At 31.1% G+C, this 19,626-nt stretch overlaps 1 protein-coding gene across 2 annotated transcripts in view; it reads left to right on the plus strand.

Moving 5' to 3' along the window:
* The first annotated feature begins 2,880 nt into the window (after nucleotides 1-2,880).
* The window catches only part of LOC125068833 (inositol-trisphosphate 3-kinase B), a 156,385-nt gene continuing 139,639 nt past the window's right edge, over nucleotides 2,881-19,626 (plus strand). For both annotated transcript variants that reach the window (XM_047678159.1, XM_047678161.1), the window contains exon 1: nucleotides 2,881-3,127. The gene's annotated coding sequence lies outside the window, so the exon portion shown is untranslated. The remainder of the gene's footprint in view (nucleotides 3,128-19,626) is intronic.

The following is a 19,626-nucleotide window of genomic DNA, read 5'->3' on the forward strand; positions in this document are numbered from 1 at the left end:
TGCCGCCCGTCTCTTGCCTTGCTCTTTTCATGGTTCAACCGAATTTTCCTCAGGGGTGAGACGGTGACCTTGACTCGTGACTTCCCGACGATTACGTGTCACGTGTGCTCGTGTTTGGTGGCGCATAGGTGATGTAAGGAATGTTTAAAAATTCTTACGGTGTCAATGTCTATTTGCATTGGTGAGCATTTGTAGTTACTAGTATTCTAGTTCGTGTTACAGAAAAGGTTTAAAGTTAATGTGAGTACTTATAATAAAATTGTATTTTGATAAAGATTGGATATGTACTGCGTGTCAAATTAACAAAATATATTAACCCATTTTGAAGAGCTCGTAGATGTGCAGAAAATTAAAGAGGATTTTTGATGGCATTTTACTATATTGTTACATATTAACAAAAACAGTAAAATTAAAGTAAATTGTTTTCGATAAACTCCAATACTAATTGAAATAATGTAGTTTGCTTGATATTAAAAAAAAATATTTAAAGAGGTTTCATCATTTTGGCGCCAAATGTAGATGACTTGCAGTTTAAAATGAAATCAAAACAAAACCTGTCATAGGTTTCGATATTCCTAAAAAATATTTTGAATAAACGCCAATTTTCGCGAGAGACACACTAGTATTATAATACTTATTAGTATATTTGTTAGTATTAAGTAGGTCCTGGTATGAGGTTATGTTAATAACAAACAATTTTATTGTTACAGTTGATACGGTTAAGTAATTAATCGTACTTTCTTATACTTTATCAACTTTCTAGTAAAAGTAGTTAAGATTAGATCTAATTACGCGGTGTTATAATAAAGCGTAACGATTCGTTAATTTATTGCGACTTTAAATTATTACCACTTCTGTACTTTTAAGTTAATACTACCACTTATTGTCTGAAATTATATTAGGCGTATAAGCCTTTTTAAATAATATATAACTAGTTATCTTCCTGCTTGCGAATTTGGTTGTGGGTTTTAGTTATAAAAAGTATATCCTTGGTGTTCAAACTTAAATCATACTAAGCTCCATCAAATTCGGTTTAGTGGTGTAGCCATGAAAGCGTAACAGGCAAACAGACAGACAGACCGTTTACTTTTGCATTTATGGGTAGCCCAAGGAGTAAAAATGGCCGCATTTTTTTGTTTTTGACATTATGACTATATTTGTTAAGAAATATACAAAAAAAAACTATAAAAAATAATCAACATTATGAAATGAAAACTTAGACAAAAATATATTCAAATTATAATTAAAGCCACTTGAAATATTAATCAAATTTGGGTAATTTATCAACGGCCGGTAGCTCCGGCCACTCGTGTATTTAATGACCAAGACGTTTTTTGGCGACAAAATTTAATTATATACATTCTAATGTTCGTCATTTCCTCATATTATGCGTTGATTAAGTTACCTTCCCAAATAAACTAAACGTAGGCAAGCGTTTCTCGATATTTTTTTAAAAATTGTACAACGATTTTTGGTTTCGTAAAATGTTTCATAATACATATAAGCATCATTTTAGGTTTTACCTCGTGATATTTTTATTTAAAAAATCAGATATATGTAAGTAAATATTATTGAAATAATAATCTACATTTCAATCGAAAAACAAACAAACAAATCACACTTTCCTTATCATCATAATATTTTTATAAACATTATAAACGGGATGCACCAAACATGTAAACCAATATACATATAAATATATAAAAATAAAGTAACTTATAGAGGCTTAACAGTATCCTGTACTAATTTATTTAGCCGCATAAAAAATGCTAAAATGAAAATCGTATCAAAATCAAAAAAAGAAAATTGTATCAAGAATACCAGCGAAAATACATAATTGAACTCTAATAAGTCGCTGGTAACGGGCTGCATAAGATGTCGGTCGTTGTGGCGATCTTTGGGGCCTATGTCCAGCAGTGGACGTCCTTCGACTGAGAGATGAGATGAGATGAGATGAAACGAAGCTGACACTTTACATATTCATGAGTATAATTCCTTGATTTATAATAATTTATGTTATTAGCATTTTAACATTATGATGACAGAAATAAGATTAAATACAAAATTGTTTGTAAAGTCGGTAAAATAGTTGAGAACATTTTTCACGGCTGGCAAACAAGTCATCGACCGCGCTCAGCGTTGCACAGAGAAAATATTCCGTGACATTCTAATACTGTAGTGCAGTTTTAGCCTAAATTGTGCATAGTGTACATTTATAATACTTTTTATTCCGTGCAATAAGGAAATAACTACATTAATTAATGACTTCGTTAATTTTTAATAATTACCGTCAATGCAACATTTTTGATGTAAAAGGAGTATTACTTCTGTACTGTGTTTTATGGACTTTATTTAAATGCAATTATAGCCTAGGTATTTTTTGATAAAATCTATTAAAAACTTTTTGTGATTTATTGGTACTAGGGATGTTTGAAATAGAGCGCGACTCTTTTCGGATTTTCCTTTGATTTTTGTTATTAAATAAGAAATATCGTTGTTTTTGAAAAGTTACAGTATTAAAATAAATTAAAAATATTCGAAAATACTTTAAAGTACAATATAATGATGTGGCTCCCGAGAAATAAACGTCTGTCTATAATAAATATATGTCTATATATATTATTTATAAGATTGTGTTAGCTGTTTCAGATTTAAATATGTTTTACGTCATATAAAAATAATTACCTTATTATTTAACCACAATCTGATCTATCTATAATCACAAATAAAAAGTGAATGATGCAATAAATTACAAAACATCTTAACAGACAGTATGTATATTATAATATAATAATCTTAATCACACGTAGCTAAGCAAAGATTGGCTCGTTATTTGAATTACACGCGTATACAGTAACACAACGCTTTCGCCGTGTGTAATGTGCGCACGACTTTATAGCACTTGCTTTTACTCTGTACCTAGCATTATCTTGATTCACTTATCTGAGTACCGCCGATGTGATGTTAGTTGTAGTCGCTGTTCGCAACCAGTGGTCGCCGGACGTACCACGATCTTGGATTTCTTTTGTTTTTTTTAGTGCTGATTCGAGTTATAACTATAATTGTTTGTTGTGAATGTATAGTGTAACGGTATAACGCAAGCGGAACACATCGGCCGCCGTTTGAGGTCAGTATTGTTCGATGTGCATTAACCCTTTTACGGTTTTGTTTTGAGTTTGTATTGTCTAAAACGTGTTGTTGGGTCACTTGTGGTACAATTACAAAGGTAACTCGTTACTAACAATATCTGAGACGATAAGTGATTGTATTGTTAGAATTATTGTCTGTACTTTATACTCATTAATTTCCAAATTTTATTTTTTAATTTACCTCCCACGTTGGTACGTTTAGAAAAAAGTTGAACACATTTCAAAATCATCGCGTCATTGTGTGCGATGCATAATTAAAACAGTTAAATATTAATTGAGAATTATAATTTGCATAATTTTAATATATCTCAAAATATATGGTAATTATTTTATTATGTAATTATACATTTATTTACCAGTCGTAAGGATTGTTTCTATGACATATGACGTATGGAAGTTAAGTTTTTCATATCTCAACAATATTCGCGCCACTGCTTGTAATTCATTTTTCTATTATTTTTTTATCCTTAACGTAATTTACGGTTCTGTATTAAAATCTATGTCAATTACCATTCAGTCAATCTTATTCTCAATGGCACTTTTATATATGCGATAGTAAATTACAATTAGGTTTGACCAAGATGGCTTAGTAATAACAAAATGTTAATCTTCAGAGAAGGTTGCAAGTTCAAATCTGGGTACGCATTGAATTCGATGTGCTTAATTTGTGTTTTTTAATGAATATAGTGCATAATATAACCTGCATAACCTGCATATCAATGAAAAGCCGCTAAATATGTGTCAACCAACCCACTTTAGAAAAAGCTTAAAAGCTTAAAAGGAGAGGGCTGAAGAGGTAAACCAGATTAATCTTTATCTAAAAGAAATTAATATATGTAATGGTTTAGGACTCAGAATATTATTTCTTTGTAAATATATAAAATACTGATGAAGTCTGTTTACGGTTTGAGATGACCGCGTGGATACGGCATAATAGCGCGGTATCCGCGCGGTCATCTATTTCTCATCGCTTTCCATGATTTGAACTTCAAGACTGAACGATTGTGTATATATGATGAAAACATATGAAGTAGATCATGCTATGAAGTTACTTGGATTTAATTAATCAATTCAGCCATTCTCGGTTGAAATAAACTATTTCGTAAATGTTCTTCAATGCCAAATGTTAATAGAAATGTAGCTTTATAACAATATCGTAAAACTATTCAGCTCAATTTGAAATCTATGCAATTTATACCAGCGACAATATTTCTTTACATAATCGCTTGAAGCGCTGTAAAAACTATAAAGACCACTAAATCTAAATGTTAACTTTTTATTTAGGTGTCGCTGGTAAAAACTGTACCGCAGATATCTATAGAAATCTGCGCGCCTTTAAATTTTTTCTTTATTTTTTTTTTTGGCAAGCAATAAAGTTCTTCTTACTTTTTATTTTATATATACCTAAGTATATATATAGCTTCGCAGTGTAGTAAGTATCTTGAATGAAGACGGTTTAGGCTCCATTAAGTTCACCATTATTTCTATAATATTTTAATATTTTTTCAGAACAATGTTTGTTTACTTTAAGTTAAAATAAATATCATAATAAGTATATTATACAGGTTTTGTCTTATACTAACTAGTCCCGACTTCGTACGGTTATAATTCATAAAAAGTTATCTTTTAAAGCAAACGTGCAAAGAGATTTACTATACTATAAAAAAATACACAATAATAGACAAATCAGTTAGTTTCCACTGACAATATTCCATCCATCCCTTGAATTATAAAAATCCAAAGACTTTGTATTAGTACTGTAATGCAAAATTTAAAGGCAATCAATAAAAGGCTTTGTAGTTTTAGATATATCGCGATGAGTCAATGACATTTCGTTCATATATACATACATAGGTAGATAGATTTAAGGTTTCGTATGTCCGATGAAAAACGAAACGCTTACAGGATTTCTCATGTCTGTCTGTCTGTCGGTCACAGTTTATTTTCGTCGAATCTGCTGGACCGTACAGGTAAATTTTTTTACAGACTCACAGTCACAGTTGACCTACTCACGGAGGTATATGAGTAAAATTCTCATATTTCTGAGAAAAACAAAAAAAACCCTTCATTTAAAAAAAACTATTTAAAATATATTATATGAAATAAAACTGATAGCACTGAGCCTAAAGAAAATTTTTTAACAAACGGAATACAAGGGCTACACATTTATAGAAAAATATATATAAAAATTCTAATTTTGTAAATTGAAACGCGAAACACACACAAACCCATTCAACTAATCAAAGCGATATTTAAACATAGACTTACATAACTTTACTACTTTTTAAAGATTTGATATAATCCTAACATTTATACCAGGTACACATATGCCAAAGGAAGCCGTATCACTGTTTATCTATTTATTATATCAATGTATTTTACAGGTGAATAACCTAGCTAACGCATGTTGTCATTTTAATTGCAAAAGCTCTAGAAAAACGGTAATACTTTTTACTACGCTTTCGAATATTAATTGATCGGTGCAACTAGATAACGGACACGTACGGAAGCGATGCGAATTATTTTACGTTATTGTGAACAGCTGGGTTGCGTGACTCCGCGCGCGGAAATGTGACTACATTTGACGAAATCGCCTTCCGAATACGAAAGTGAATTTGTTAATCTGTTACATATAATTATATTTCCTTCATTGACAAAAAAAAACTGTAGAATTATTAAAGGAAAGAATCTTTTTTTGGTTTTTCGAATTTACTCTTTTTTTAAGCTCTATTATTTATGGAATGATGTGTGACGCACGCAAAAATAATTTTCAATTATTCCCAATAATTAAATGTACTAAACTATACCAATATTATAAACAGGTAACATCTGTTTGTTTATAAATGGTAATCTTCATAATTAATGATACAATTATAAATTTTTAATTCACATATTTAGGTAGTCATTATAAAAAAAATAAACATTACATTCGTTTATTTAATATAATAAACAATACGTATTTAGGATTAATTCATAATTAAACAAAATCTTTTTTCATTGTTGCGTTTCATTTACATGGTCACACCACCCGGAGTTCCATTTTTATGCACACAACAACCATACCGTGACTGGTCACTGATGTTAAAAATAAAACTGAGCAACGCGACGCATCTTCATTCATTGGATCAAATTGACCCACTTTGTTACTTAAATCTTTAGATTCGTGATCGTATCGAGGAAGTTTTTTTATGTCAAGAGACAGTACAATTTCCTTGTCTCGTTGAGATTGTTAGCGCCAATTGGATCATCTCACTGAGTTAGTGGCAATTGCTGAACTAGTCAGATCCAGGCGACCAGAATGTTAGGCGGTTTAACGTGAGACACGTTATTCCATGCAGCTTATGCCTGTATATGAATATAACATCTGAGTCAAAGATAGACTTAGCTTCGTAACTTAGCGAAATTAGCTTTTGTTTTATTGAAAATTCAGAACTAATTAAGAACATTAAAAGAGTTAGAGAAGGTCCGTTCAATTTTGTATTTTTTTTTTTAATTATAATTATTGGCACAGAAGATATGCAGTGTATTATGGAGGTTTATTATTAAGGTGTCGAAATATTATCTATCGTAAAAAGTATATGAAATACTCGTTGTAAATTCCAATGCAGAAAGAGTTAAGAATAGTTAAGTAATTTTTGCACTGGAATCCGTCATCATTGCATCCGTACAGTACGCTATTTGTGATGCCAAGAACCAGTCTGGTGGGTCAGTGAGCCCGTGCATTGAAAGCAATGAATGTTGTTACAACTAAAATTCTGTACAGACTTTTCGTATTATATGGATAGTTTATTATTACGAAATTGGGAAATTTCATGCAAATCCGTCCAGCCGTTTTTGAGTTACAAACATTCAAACCTTTAATTTTTAATTTTAGTAGGAGTACTTAGTACCTATTATACGATAAAGAAAAGCAATCTATGTTTAGATATAATCATTCAATAAAGCAACACCGTTTCATTTTCGTCCAAAAAATCCCTAAAATAAATCCACTTCTAACTGAAGGTGACAGTCGGTTTGGTCGTTAAAAAAAGGACACTTGTACAAGAACTTTCTAGAATCAAAAAATTGGGCGGAGTTTTTTTATTGTACTTATATAGTGGCTAAACCTATGTAAACATAAATGATATTTAGTGGTGACTTTTTTGACATTGCTATGTCTTTGGAATATCAAATTAACATCAATATCCATTTACTTATTGGAAGGTACCTCCCACCTTTTAAATATTGTACCGTCAGTTACTATTGTTGTGTAAACTACAACATCACTAACCATCAGTTGGTCGTTTGCCAGTTGACCTGCCTAAAATATAAAAATTAAGTTGTCTGTAAGTATAAATATCATTGTATTAAGTAACACACGCTTAACAATGTTTATAAATAAGGCTATTAGTATTAATAACTCGAATTTCTCGTTCTTCTTTCCCCGTCTCATTGGCTGACGGCTGTTATACATTTTATATAATCATTGCACTAATAAATTATAAATAATACTTCATTTTTATACAAGAATTAATTCTATTTAATACCTAATATAAGTCAGATCAAACTTCAAGTCAAATATGGTAAAACTAAATCCAATTCGTAATTAATTAGATAATTATCAAGAATATATTTCCGAATGTACTTAATTCCTAAATCTACACGTTATTATATTGAAATCAAATTATAGATAACAATAAAGAACAAATTACTTACAATTTTACCACCTTAAGGTAGTATGAGATTAGAAATACTTACTAGAAATTAGAAAGATAATAGTAGGTTATAGAATCCATGCTCATAATACGATAGCAAACACTTGAGGTTCTTAGTATCGCGTTAAGTGCATACAGTTTAATCCATTACATTCGAATTGTCAAACCCTGATAAAATTGAAAAGAAGAATATCATACTTTTTTTTTATTGTATTCGATTGAGTTTCTTCCTACTCAACTACACAGTCTAATGATAAAGAACGTTCTATATTTAAAGTTATTATTAAATAAAAGTAAATATATTGAATATTTACTTATCTGAATTTACCATTTTTTAAAAATATATCTTTTTAACGATAACATAAATCTGAAAGATAAGTTCTACAGGACAAAATTTGCAAATATCACGACATTTACCTTGACAATTTTGGATTCTAACATCATGTTAACATGTACTTTAACTCCAAACCCTAACTTAAATTGAAGAGTGGGCCTTACATTAGCCCAGCAGTGCGACGTTAACAAGGTATTACTCTACATACAAAAAAAGTTTGATTTGCGTGATCGCTTGCGTGGTTGCGTAATCGTGATGCCGAGATGGCCCACTGGTTAGAACAAGCAAGCACCACTGAATTTGTATGTGCTTAATTTGTGTTTATAATTAATCTCGTGCTCGGCGATAAAGGAAAACATCGTGAGGAAACCTGCATGTGTCTTATTTCAACGAAATTCTGCCACATGTGTATCCATGAACCCGCATTGGAGCAGCGTGGTTTAATATGCTCCAAACCTTCTCCTCAAAAGGCCTAAGCCCAACAGTGAGAAATTTACAGACTGTTAATGTAATGTTTTAATGTTGATCGCTCAGAGCAATCCGTTTAAAAATATCAAATCTTTTAAGTATACGGATTAGTAAGAGAAATCCTTAAACTGTAATCAGACTATTAATACCAACATCATGTGATCCAAACCACTTGTGTATTTTAGATTAAATTGTGTATTTATTTCTCAGATCACTTAATGGTGAGGCTGATTACGTGTTGGTAATGCCATTATTCAGATATTTCAGAGCTTAGATCTTTACTTTTAATAGTATGATAATAGTATTCGGCATGTATTTTTTATAGTATAGACGGACGGGCAATAAGGCCACTTAACTTTACTTGGTAGTGAAGAAAAACATCGTAAGGAAACCTGCATGTGTCTAATTTCAACGAAATTCTTCCACATGTGAATCCATTAACCCGAATTGTAGCAGCGTGGTGGAATACGCTAAACTTCTCCTCAAAGGGAGAAAAGGCCTTAGCCCAGCAGTGGGCAATTTACAGACTGCTGTTGTTACAAACGTTACAATCACGATTCAAAATGAAACACTTCTGACATAAAAAGAGAGTGACATCTGAGTTTCATTTCCGTATCATCAAAGAATGAATCAACGAAAGTATTTTATTTTTCATACGTTTCTTAAATAATAACAAACACACTTTATATAACTTTAATTGTATGAGACTCTTATAACACCTTACCTTAAATATAATAATGACTTTCTATTATATAATTAATGATGGCACTTTATAACATGGGATGCGTATATAACAATAGCGAGAAAACCCAGTTACGTGGCAATCGTTATGAGTTGTACTCCCCACTGGTTTGTCATTACTGGGATCTTTTTATTAAGTACCTATTATAATAATTATATTAGTCATTGCATGGCGACACTATTTATTATACAATTTATCTTTATATTAACATCCAGAGTCCAAGCATACAATGTATTACGTAGATCTTGACTGAATATAAATAATGTATTTTTATTATTTCGATTTGAAACATAATACGGTATTTATGTCTTGGTAATTGTGAAAGTTTCCATGATAAATTATTTCTATATAACGATGCCCATATAGACATACACACATTATAACCTTTTTTTTTTACGTTAGCAGCCTCTAAATTTTCCACTGCTGGGCTAAGGTCCTCTCTCCCGTTGAGGAGAAGGTTTAGAGTTTATTCCACCACGCTGCTCCAATGTGGGTTGGTGGAATACACATGTGGCAGAATTTCGTTGAAATTATGCACATGCAGGTTCCCTCACGATGTTTTCTTTCAACGTCGAGCACGAGATGAATTATAAACACAAATTAAGCACATGAAAAATGAAAATTCAGTGGTGCCTGGGTTTTAATCCGAAATCATCTGTTAAGATGCACGCGTTCTAACCACTGGGCCATCTTGGCTCTCATTATAACCTATTATTGTGTTATTGGCTCTTGTATAGAAAATAATATTCATAGGGATTGATTTTGATTAAAAACTATTTTCTTGCACTTTTTTAATCGCGTAAACGTAAATAATAATCGAATCAAATTTATTCATTCAATATAAAAGAACTTACACTGACTTATTGATTGTTAAATTAAACAATACCAATGAATGGGCTTTGTAATACAATAGGATTTTTTCAATCTCATAGAACAAAAAAATACTAATTAAGTTTAAAATTTTAACGAATATTTAAAAAAAAATATCTGTTTTATACAAATAAGAATTAAAAATAGTTACTGTATAAATCATGACCGCGTGGAAGATAGCAAGAATACTGGCAGCTTTTCCTTGTTGAATCGCAATTCCGATCCTCCTGGCAAAAAATGTATCAGTTCTCCTGTCACCAGTGGAGGTTAATATATTATAATAGTTAAAATAGTATCATATATAATAAAAAGTTTATGATATTATACATAACGAATACATATTTATTAATATAAACATATTATTGTTATGCTTTGCTGTGGATCGGTATATTAACGTAACTAAAGGTGCACTATTGAATTTAAATAATTAGAGGACATTAATATTATTTAGATTGTAGACAGTAGTTTTTACCTTCAGTTTCATCCGCGTTAATATATAAATTCTCATTTATAAGATTTCAAATTGACATGGGATGTTTACCATGTTTTTTATTTTTATTTGGTGGAGCTCGATATTTCGACATTATTTACGAATGTCTTGTTCACGAGACTCTCGTAGATAAATATCCCGTTTTAAATACGTCTAGTAATTCTCATTTGTAATTGTAACCTTTTTTCGGATCTGTAGACGTTGATGACAGGTGACAGGATGAAAAGCGTTAGTTCGACTCCCTAGATTCATAGCGTGAATTCATTCATTTATAATTTTTTGCAATAAATGGACAGTCGGAATAACAAAAAAAAAATTGATTGCTAGTTCGTTTTTTATGTTTTGATATCAAAAGGCGGCCACTGAGTAATATCCGCAATTATTGTCATTTGCAGAATTAGGAGAATTGTCAATGCGGCATTTGAGATATCTATTCTCTTTCTGTTTCTTGGAACTGATTTAATTTAAAAATCGCTTCAATGTTTTAGTATGAATTAATATAATACATACGCGCCATGGATTTGTAACTATTTTAAAAATTTAAATGAATATAAAAAAGAACAATAAGAAATAACGAATAAGATTAATTATATTTATCGTTCAAACGTCAACGATCTAAGTCTTCGTCAGTATAGAAAGAAACATTATCGGTGGTCAGTTTCATAATTGTCTAAAATCTATATCGCCTGTTTAAAAATAAATAGCAAAGATTAATAAAATTGGTTAAATTAGTCAATAAATGCGATCGATAATATAAACAACTAATCGTAATTAAATCTAACATAGAAGAGACTTGGGATATGGATAAGGGCATATAAACATCATAATTAGGGAACTAGAGAAAAAAGAGTAACAGTGGTGTCGTGTATTATGTATTAAATAACATGCACAGTGGAATAAATTAACAACGTTTAAAAATAATCAAATGGCAATGAAAAAATTGAATAAACCTTACGTGATTTTGACAGTTCATTCAAGTGACAGCCGCGTAAAAGAACTTCATTAAAAAAATCGAGTTTGAAGCTGCGTTGGTTGTGATACAATATCAGTGGCTATTAATAAAAGTTTCCATGATTCTCGATTAATGTTGTCTATGGCATTTCGGTAAAGTTCCATTAATGTTCCACAGATGTCGTTGTAAACAACATTCGTCATTCAACATCAAACAACAGCCTTATAGCGCGCAGGTCGTAAACATGGCGCAAGACATTTCATTTCGCATATTATCGGTTGCGCAATACGATACGATGATAACGGTTTTACGGGCTTCAGTTATCAACGTCCTGTAAAATATTACCCATTCGGTAATTTAATTTCTTCCTGAATGTACAATATACATAATACTTTTTGGCGCTTCTTTTAAGAAATTCTTAGTAGCAGTGGGTATAGTCGTTTTTTATTATGGTGATGTTATCATATGCGGGTTGTCAAACATCCCGATGACTATTTGACGGTAGATTAACATAGTCTTGACTGGTTGGCGCCTACATAACAAGCACGCACAAGTTGTATTTTGGACTCAATATACAAGTTCCAGAATACTAAAACTATCTTACTCTCTGTCTCTGAGAGGAGTCACGGGATGACTTTCGCCTACTTTACTAACGTGACGATTGAAAGGATTCAATTTCTATAATATATTTTTATTTATTAAACAGGACAGATTGGCTCAATAACATTTACGTGTACTTTCGCTAAATCACTTTAATCAGCTAACACTGAGTAAATCCTTCATCATAAATCATAGGATTAATGATACCGGTAGATTTCCACGCAGTATTTTCAATTTTACTTACGTATACGTCCTTTGTGTGACAAAGAGTACAATATAACGATTCGTTATCTCAAAACACGCTGTAATTTTCTACGAAGAGCGATTTTTTATCTTGCACCAATTAGCTACTTTTATATCATAATACAAAAAAAGCATGTCGACATTTCAGTAGAAATATTATATTAAGCTAATACAATATTTGTATGTTAAAATGTTATATGCAATAAGTGCGTATATTTTTGCTATATTATATTAGACATAATGCCCCAAGAAGGTCTCATTTTCCAAATTAGTAACTATGTGAATGGAAACCAGCTCTCCTGTAATCAGTGGAGTTTCATGACAAGACTTTCTTTTGACATTAAACTAATTTAATAAGTGCATAAAAGCCATCTACGTTGGTCTATAGCCTATTCCAATCGTAGTATGGAATTAAGATAAACAAACCTTATGTTTACGTATTTCATGCCATTTGCTAATAACTCAGCTATATTGTGCACTACTGAGAGATTATGATTAATATATCTTTATTTATAATACAACACACTATACTTAACTACTTATATCCACTTCCGAAATTCCGAAAACTGATTGGTCGACGTTCAAAACGCCATTTTTTCGCAAATTCATAGTGAATATCACAGATAACTCACTAATAATATCACGTCAATTTGCTGTCAAATAAAGTTTATTTGGCTTTTTTCCTTTTATGTTTGGAATAGATGCTAGGTTAAATCTATAGTCTATTACAATCACAAGAGGACAAAAGCCAAGTAAACAATATCTAAATCAAAAAATCTAAGTATTCTTTATTCGAAAATTCGAAAAATTCGTGTTCAACGTCGGCGAAGGCGTTATCGAAACTTTGGAAGTACTAGTAAATTGAAACTGGATATATTGTTGGAAGTGGCTAAAGGTAAAAATAAAAAATATTTTACGTTACTAAGCTCGTTATTTAATCAGAATCAAGCGATTAATCCATGTCATCTGATATATAATTATATTAAATGCACGTTTCAGTGAAATCTACTTTCTTCAACACATGGCGGCTCACGGATAAGATCTTATAGTTTTTTTACAATGGAAATTAAAAGAATTAGAAACCGGAACGTACTATTGCGATTGTGTTTGAATAATAAAACGCGCTAAATGCGTTCACTTTTTTAATTTTTGAATAATTTTGACTTTATTAATTTTGCACGTAGTTTTCCTACGTATGTAGGTACGTACGTATCATAGGCGAACGTACGCAAATGTTTAGCTTTCGACCCTGAAAATGTAAACATCCAACATCACTGCGTAATATAATTATAATTGGCTATACATTTCATTCCTTAATTTTAATTGAATTTTATATTTTATCATGTAGTCTTTTTTTTACAATGGCATTGTAAGAAATATTAACCATTCCTTAAATCACCAATGGGCCACCAACCTTGGGAACTAAGATATTAATGAATGAATTTAAGATTGTAGCTTGTGCCTGTAATTACACTGGCTTGTAATAAGTACTGCTGTTTGGTGGTAGAATATCTGATGAATGGTGGACCACCAGAAGGGCTTGTATAAAGACCACCAGAAGATGTCTTCTTGGGATGATACATATATACTAACGTAAGCTACATTATTTTGTTGTCCTACTTGAATAAAGATTGATATTTTGTTTTAATTTGACTTATTAATTATTAAAGGCGTTTTTATTTGATAATTATTTTTCTTTTTTTTTTCTTTTTGAATAACGTTTTATTTAATTGTTTAGTAGTGTAATTGGTCTGCAGTATTTTCTAATGCTATTTTTTTTTCTTGCTTTCCTTGCTTTAGATTAAACGATATTTAAAGCACTTAGTCTTGCCTTAAAGATTCCTATTCCTAAGAGAAGATCTTTGATAAGAGAGTTGACTTAATCATTTTGTACGAAGTTAAGAAGTAGAATCATAAATCGATAAACAACCAAATATTACAATAATTTTCCTGCTATTGTAAATTTAGTTTCTTTTTACGATATTCGATTACATAACAGTTTTTCACTTATTTCAATATATCATGACACCATTTAAATTGAATTAAAAAAATCATACTTTCTGCCATTAAAACTCAGAGTTAATTTCTAGAATTTAAATAATAATCAATTATGTAATTTGTACATAAGCATATTTTATTATATTTTTTGCATTTGGTACAACACGTCTAGGCAAATGCTAAGATTAAATTATTGAAGTAAAAGTTTTTTGATACTGTAATTTGAGTGCAACGTTTTTATTTGTAACGTTTAGCTGAAACACTTCTAATGCAAACAATAGCTTCTAATCATTGTTTCTTATGGCAATATACACACGTTACGAAGTGTGTGTGATTCTTCACGATCATTCGCGAAAACTCAGGCATACGCGAGAGTTTATATCTCTTCGCACGTGTCCCTAGAGTTTGCTTATCTACAACTACAACCTTTTATATTCAATAAACATATACAGAGTAAACAATTTGATTAAACGATTCCACGTTTTATTAACTACTAGTGTTCGCACACTGGACGAATATCAACCGTAGTCATTAAGAATTTTTAATTTGACAACTTCATGCAGGAAGTTGCATGTACCTTAAAAAAACCCGTTGATAAAGAGAGAAGCAAAACTATATTTAACAACGTTAATTTTATATCATTATTTATATAAATCAATTGACTTTTGTGAACTTTGAAGTAAATATTCTTCAATGTATTCGTTCTGAAAGAAATCATACAGTTACGTGTCGCAGCTAAGTCCAGTGTCCTACATACGAATCGCCAAATTATAATTTCAAAACAATAGATTCCATTCCGACTGTAATGTTTCAGATGATGAATAAAAGAGCAGAAAGAATTGACCTTTAAGTATGGATTACTGGAAAACATTTAATTTAACTTTATTACTTTGTTAATGTAAGTCTATTAGATATGCATTCTTTGAACTATCTCACTGTCAAACAATAAGGGTATTGTAACACTTGTTGATAGCACTTTGAGACGATACTCATTACATGTTTTACAGCAAATAGTGAGTTAACCAGGACGCCGATTCTACTAACAAATTTTCACTAAGTCGAAATCATATCGAAATTTTATCGTTTGGTGTTCAACCGTTTTCCGAAAACAACGAGCCGATTGCGGTATCGTAAGTGATATAAATAAATTGAATTGGCTCTCATTTATGATTAAACTGTGTTTTATTTTTGTGAGGATTAGTCAGACCCAAGTGTAACTACTGGCACAAAGTTACAAAATTTTAGTTCCCAAGGACTGGAGCGCATTGGAGATGTAAGGGACGATTAATGTTTCTTACAGTGCCAGTGTACTTACCATCAGATATAAATATTTCTATTTAAATTGTTTGATCGTTTTTTGGTTACTTTACCCAAATTTATTCCTAGATAGATAAAATTAATCGATGACTTTTACAGGCGTATAAGGTACTAATAACATTATTCATATGGAATAGTTTTAAATCAGCTCGATTACATAAATAAATATTTTCCAGGTTTTTCTGTGCTCTATTAACGTAAAAGCCGTAAAATATAGTTATCAGACATGGTCGTAAACTACCTACGCATTCATTGTTAACACGTTAACTTGATATAAACTGTTATCTTTTATTTAAAGATCTTAAAGTTACGTAGAGCATACAAAAATGTCATTCAAAATTAAATAACATTAATACTAGTAAAGGGTTTTTTTGTATACTCACATTAGTTTGAAAGTAATCACAATATATTTGTTAAATACACACGTAAATAGGAAAATTTATTTTTGTCTGCTTGGGTTTGAACCCGTCACCATTAGTTAAGATATACGTGTACTAACCATCTCAGTTGAGCTGAGCCGAGATGGCCCAGTGGTTAGAACGCGTGCATCTTAACCGATGATTTCGGGTTCAAACCCAGGCAAGCACCACTGAATTTTCATGTGATTAATTTGTGTATAAACCATCTCGTGCTCGGCGGTGAAGGAAAACATCGCGAGGAAACCTACATGTGTTTGATTTCAACGAAATTCTGCCACGTGTGTAAATACACACACACCAACTCGCATTGGAGGAGTGTGGTGGAATATGCTCCAAACCTTCTCCTCAAAGGGAGAAGAGGCCTTAGCCCAGCAGTGGGAAATTTACATGCTGTTAAATGTATGTAACCATCTCAGCTCCTATCTGTGGAAGTATATCTACGTATGCATATATGTATTTGAAAAGATTCCATTGTTTAATTAGAGTTGATTGATTTGTGAGACGTAGGAAAACATTTACCAACTATAAAAAACTATTTTTTACGGATATATAATCATGTTTTGTTCGTACCTCATAAAAACATTTTGTGCGCGTACTTGACCGCTTTTTATAACAAAAAACTATCTTTGATTGTACGTGTTCCGTTATTGCTCAAATTGTTCACGAGTTCGATCTTATCTGTGTCCGATTTCATCAAATATTTCGATATGATTTCCGTTTCGATGTTTTTGTCGGAAATAATTATAATTATATTTATGAAGAAATTATTTTATTAAATATCTAATTATAATTTTTTATTGATTTATTTAATTCAACAGCATAATAAATAATTTGATTCATCATACATTATATACCGTACTAAGGAAACGCATTTGCTTATAATTTAAATGTACTTCATTCTTTGTGGGAAGTGTAGGGAAATCCCTTTCCATGTACGTAGAACACAAACTTATGTCGTATTAATATGTATTATATAAGTTGTGCCCTCGACTTCGTGCGAGTTTGAATTAAACAGAAAAACTTATAGTCAGTTGAATGATTTTACTATAACTTATTAATTCCGTATTAGTCAGCTTTTGTGATATAAAGTCGTTGGTGGGAGGCACCCGACGTGACGGCGAATGGCGGTATGCGCGAAGGCTGCGCGCGGAGCTGGGCAATATTTGGATATTACAGTGTGACTTTATTATTATTATATATAATTCTAAATAAAAGCCTTAGTTACACCTTTTTACATCAGCTATCTGCCAGTGAAAGTCCCGTCAAATTCGGTCCAGCCGTTCCAGAGATTACCCGGAACAAACAGATAGTCAGACAGAGAAAAATTGTAAAAATAATACGGAATACAACTATACTATATATATAAGTATTTCATGATTGATACTTACCCAGATGGCACGGAGCCTTCGAGTAAAAAGGTTGTAATGTAAATGTTGATTGAGATACTGTGTCTGCGCCAGAGTTCAATTCACTCAACAATTTCTTGTCAAGCGGTGCATATCTTGACAAGAAGTCGGAATGTCAGTTTAGATTTCACGGTTGACTGCGAACTGGCAAAATTGCACGGAACGGATAATATATTTTGAGTATTTTAATGCCTACAGATGATTAAGATCCACAATGAAAACAATCTTTTGTAATACAAAAATTTTTAATTTTATAAAACACAAACAATCAAACTTTGAATATGATTTTTTTACTACCCTCATTTTGTACGCGTGGCAAAGATATATTCTAATTGCTGAACAATGATGATTATTCTAATCTCAGGGTATAAATATTCTCGTATATGCAATTATAGCACGTACTCTAAACCCTATTCTGTAACATAAATCTTTATATAACTCTCTCTATGAAATGAAAAAATCATATTAGTAACATATACACAGCAGATATATATATGTATATTGTACGAGCAAATGTAAGCATCCTAGGTAGCTGGTACAAACTGTTTGCAAACCATGCCCCCATTCCGTCATGGTTGGTGTTATCGCTAATTCTCTTATCTGTCGTATCTAGGCCGACAGGTATTTAGCTGAGCTCTGTTTTTGTACAGACTATAAAACATACAATACGGTATAATATTATATACCGTAATTACTTTAATGTTTCATTATATTTTTTAATATGGTCCACTTGGTACGTGTATGTATGTATAAGAAAATATTCCATGATTCACATAATATAATTCATCCTCGTGTAAGAATACGGTTTAGATTGAAGGTTTGATCGAAGGTTTGAATTGAAAGATTGAAGGTGAAGTATCGATCGCGTCCGCCAAAACTTACATTAACTACCTCACTTAATTACCTTTTTAGAATATTTTATACGTTTTATGACACAGAAACATACTGTGTATCTTCGGGTTTCTTGTTAAAATATTATTTAGAATCGATACGTGATAGAAAAAATCATTTAAAAATATATTATCGTGCACAATATTTATTAAACATTATATTTTAGTCAATAAGTTTTACATGCTTACACCAAAATAACAAAGAAAACAAAAATAAAAACATATAATATGTGATCTAATTGAATTTCTCCTTATATCTCATACGGACCTCGCCTTAAAAGTTCTTAGTCGAGTTTTACTATAATGTTACTACATATATCTAAATATAAAGTTTCAGTATAAAGGGTTCTGATGTAGTTTAACTCTTGTCGGGTGTAGCTATACTAAGAAAATTTTATAAGCCTTATTTTCAAGTTTATAAAGCAATTGTTGATGATATCCTTCTCGTTAACGAAAAAGAAAAACTATAACATAACTATAACATCCTTGGAATAAATAATGTAAATAATTATTAAGGTCAAAATGATAGGACATATTTGTTGTTTAATGCTTGCAACATTAAAATATTAAAGGTGACATTTTATTTATATTTCAAATAAAACCTGTCAGTCAATTGTCAAATCTGCTATCTCTTTTTAACCTAGAAAAAAATCCTGAGTTTGACAGTTGCTGACAATATGGCCGACAAATTACTTGATACAAATATCAGTAAAATAACATATATGCATGTCCCTTTATTAAATATACACATTAAAAAAAATAAGTTTTATTTTCGTAAGCATGGCACCAGTATTATACTGATTTAAAAATAAAAAAAATTATATACGGCGTTTGTGAAAGATCGGCAATTGGGTAAGTTCGTACGGATTGATTTTCCTAATAATTCGAGAACCTTTTTATTAATTTTATTCTCCAGACAATGGTAGGATTTTTTTTCTCCATAGGCCAAAGGGGAAAATCAGACATCTGATGGTAAGTGGTCACCACAGTTCGTAGACATTAGAACTGTAAGAAATATTGACCATTTTTTTTATCGCCAATGCTCCTTAGGCAC

This window comes from Vanessa atalanta, chromosome 14, assembly GCF_905147765.1.
Source record: "Vanessa atalanta chromosome 14, ilVanAtal1.2, whole genome shotgun sequence".
NCBI lineage: Eukaryota > Metazoa > Arthropoda > Insecta > Lepidoptera > Nymphalidae > Vanessa > Vanessa atalanta.